Source organism: Callospermophilus lateralis, chromosome 9 (assembly GCF_048772815.1).
Source record: "Callospermophilus lateralis isolate mCalLat2 chromosome 9, mCalLat2.hap1, whole genome shotgun sequence".
Classification (NCBI taxonomy): Eukaryota; Metazoa; Chordata; class Mammalia; order Rodentia; family Sciuridae; genus Callospermophilus; species Callospermophilus lateralis.
Window position 1 is genome coordinate 88,663,535 of NC_135313.1, and position 3,659 is coordinate 88,667,193.

Below are 3,659 nucleotides of genomic sequence, written 5' to 3' on the forward strand. Positions count from 1 at the left end.
AGGCGAGCGCGCTACCTCTTGAGCCACATCCCCAGCCCAATCCCCATTCTTAATTACTGAAAAAATGAAATCTAGCTGGGAGTGGTGTGGCATGCTGGTAATTCCACTATTCAGGGGGCTGAGACAAGGGGATTGTGAGTTCGAGGCCAGTCTGACACTATACAAGCCCCTATCATTAAAAAAAAAAAAAAAAAAAGAAATCTAAAACTCAGTCAAATTTAGTGATTATTCAGTCACTTTACGGGAAGTTGACACAATCAGGACTATTTTACTTTGGAGGGCCTTAGACATAGTCATGGATGGCATTAGTAAGAAGAGAATGCCCATTGTTAGCACTGTTTCAAACTACTGCATCTGCTGCATCCTTTAAGTTGTATCTAGAAGTATCTGGTGTTAACACAATCCTCCTTGACACCAATCATCTATTGAGATATAGTCACATTGTCATTTAACCGTCGATTGGATAGTCTCCAGCTCCATTCATTTAACTGCAAATAATTTTATTCTTCCTTAAGGGTGAGTAATATTCCATTGTGTATATGTACCACATTTTCTTTATACATTCATCTGTTGAAGGACACATAGGTTGGTTCCATAGTTTAGCTATTGTGAATTGAGCTTCAATTTATAGAATAGATGTGGCTGTATCACTGTAGTATGCTGATTTTAAGAGTTATACTCTTTCTTTGTTGAAGGTTTCCTTCTCCCAATCATGAAATTCTTCCTTCTCATCTTTCCAACTTTAAATGCACACTTAACCCTTGAGTTATAACTTAGAGTTATAACTCTAGAGTTATAAAAACTTGAGTTTTATAACTTAGAGTTATAAAAACTCTAAGTTACAGTATATGCTACTGGATAAATATTTGGTAGACCTTTGGAACAATCTGTGAAGATTAAAAAAATGCTCTTGGAAAAGAAATAATCTCTCAAGCAAATGTGGGTGTATGAGTATGTGTGTGCCTTTTTTCTTTCCAACTTAAAAGTATTTTTCACCCCAAATATTTGATACTGGGTGACCTAGTTTCAAGTCCTATTTTGACTACATATTGCTTAGGTGGCTTTGGAGAGTTCACTAAATGGCTCAATGTGATTCCATAATTGAAAAATTAGGAAAGCAATACCTACCTTTTATCTTTAAGGGAATGAAAATACTTGGAATACTTTAAGGGCTTGGTAAATGTTACCTATGTTTGATCTTATTCCATTCCATTAATGACACAGATGTGTTGAAGGCAAAACAAGAAAAAAGGACTGACCATAAATTAAAGTGTAGAAAAAAATTCCAGTAGTTCTCCAGTCTCCTTTGTGCATCCATTTTTATTGTTTTAGGAAACACTTAAGTTCAGCTGGATGAGATAATTTGGGTGTTGATTGCAGCAGAGATCTTTTTTTTTTTTTTTTTAAAAAAGGAATCTAGATTTTTTATTTGTTCTGATTAGTTATATATGACAGTAGAATGCATTTTGATACATCATACATAAGTGGAGGTAACTTCTCATTCTCTGTACATGAAAATATGGTGTTGAATTACACTAATTGTGCAGTCTTATATGCATACAGGGTAATAATATCTGATTCATTCTACTCTCCTTCTTACCCCCACATCCCTTCCCCTCCCTTCACTCCTCTCTGTCTAATCCAAAGTACTTCTATTCTTCCCTAGCTGCCCCCCCTTATTGTTAATTAGTAATTTCAAATCAGAGAAAACATTTGGTGTTTGGTTCTTTGGGACTGGCTTATTTCACTTAGCATAATAGTCTCCAGCTCCATTCATTTACCTGCAAATAATTTTATTCTTCCTTAAGGTTGAGTAATATTCAATTGTGAATATGTACCACATTTTCTTTATACATATATCTGTTGAAGGGCATATAGATTGGCGCCATAGTTTAGCTATTGTGAATTGAGCTTCTATTTATAGAATAGATGTGGTTGCATCACGTAGTATGTTGATTTTAAGTCCTTTGGGTATAAACCAAGGAATGGGATAACTGGGCCAAATGGTGGTTCCATTCCAAGTTTTCTGAGGAATCTCCATACTGCTTTCTATAGTAGTGATACCAATTTGCAGTTGCACCACCAACGTATGATTGTACCATTTTCTCCACATCCTTGTCAACATTTACGGTTGATTGTATCCTTGCCAAATCCTGCTAAACCAAACAAGGGTCCTTCTGTGCTCAGTCCTAGTATTCAAGGGAACTCTCCTGCCAGTGCTGCACCATTAGGAACAACACTTGCCGTACAGGCTGTTCCCACAGCACACTCTATTGTACAAGCCACAAGGACTTTACATACAGTAGGCCCATCAGGACTCTATACTCCATCAAATAACCGTGGTCCTATACAGATGAGAATTCCAATTTCTGCTTTTAGAACTTCATCTTCTGCAGAACAAAACAGCACTACCACCCTAAGAGTTGAAAACCAACAAAACAGTAGATGCTTCTGTTAATAAAAAAGCTGCCTGATAGCACATCACAGACTGGAAAAGCCACTGGCAGTGATTCAAGTGGTGTCATTGATCTCACAATGGATGACAAAGAGACTGGAGATTTACGAGACGCAAAAAAGCTAAATCACACTCCTGTATCAGCCATGGGTTCTTCTTAGCTTATGTCTCGACCATTGCAACCCATACAACCACCACCACCTCTTCAGGCATCAGAGGTGCCAACAGGTGGACCATCTCAAACAACACACTTGCTACCTACAGCTCCAACCACCTTGAATGTAACACATCATACAATAAGTCAGGTGACCACAAGACTCCCTGTGCCAAGAGCTCCTGGAAACCATCAGATGGTTTTTACAACTATCCCAGCACCACCACCTCAGGCTCCCCTCTGAGGAACTGTTATGCAGGCTCTTGTTGTTCATCAGGTCAACCTTCAAAAGAGTGTTACAGTTTGAGTGCCTCTAACCACCACATATGTTGTAAACAATGGACTAACTCTGGGATCAGCAGGTCCTCAGCTCACAGTGCATCACCAACCACCACAAGTGCATATGGAGTCCCCTGTCTTGTGCACCAGCACCTTTACCAGAAGCCCCACAACCACACCAGAAGCTGCCAGCACCTCTATACCTCAGAAGCTACACTTGAAGTTAGCACAAGTTCAGTCAAAATGACATTGTACTGTCATGGAGTATCCTGGAGGTGGATTGAAGCTGTGCTACTGCGGAGTTACCAACTCTATGCTTACTATGAGGAATCCAGTGCCACTGTGTTCTCACAATGGAAAAAGACTGGGGAGGTAAAGTCACTTCCCTTTCCCAGGGCTTGTACTCTTACCCAATTTGTTTCTGGTAGCAAATACTATTTTGCAGTATGAGCCAATGATATTTATGGATGTTTTGGACCTTTTTGTGATCCCCATTCAATGAATGTGATCTCTTCTTTCCAGAGCAGTGAAATCTTGGAGCCTTGATTGTTTCCCCTTTTAAAAGTTCTACATTTTGATGTTGTTTTTAATCTTGTGCAAGTACCTAATGTAAAATCCACATTTGTGCAAGATTTCTTGGACAGATGTGTGTATATACTACATTGTTTATAACCTGAAGTAAAATAAACTCAGCCTGTAAAGCAAGAATCTTCTCCCAGAACCCCCCCCCAAAAAATGTAAATGTAGAATATTAAGCCCAATTTAACATAG

At 38.8% G+C, this 3,659-nt stretch overlaps 1 pseudogene; it reads left to right on the plus strand.

Annotated features, from left to right (window-relative positions):
- Positions 1-2,089: 2,089 nt before the first annotated feature.
- LOC143407560 (activating transcription factor 7-interacting protein 1 pseudogene) lies at positions 2,090-3,434 on the plus strand (annotated as a pseudogene).
- Positions 3,435-3,659: the final 225 nt, after the last annotated feature.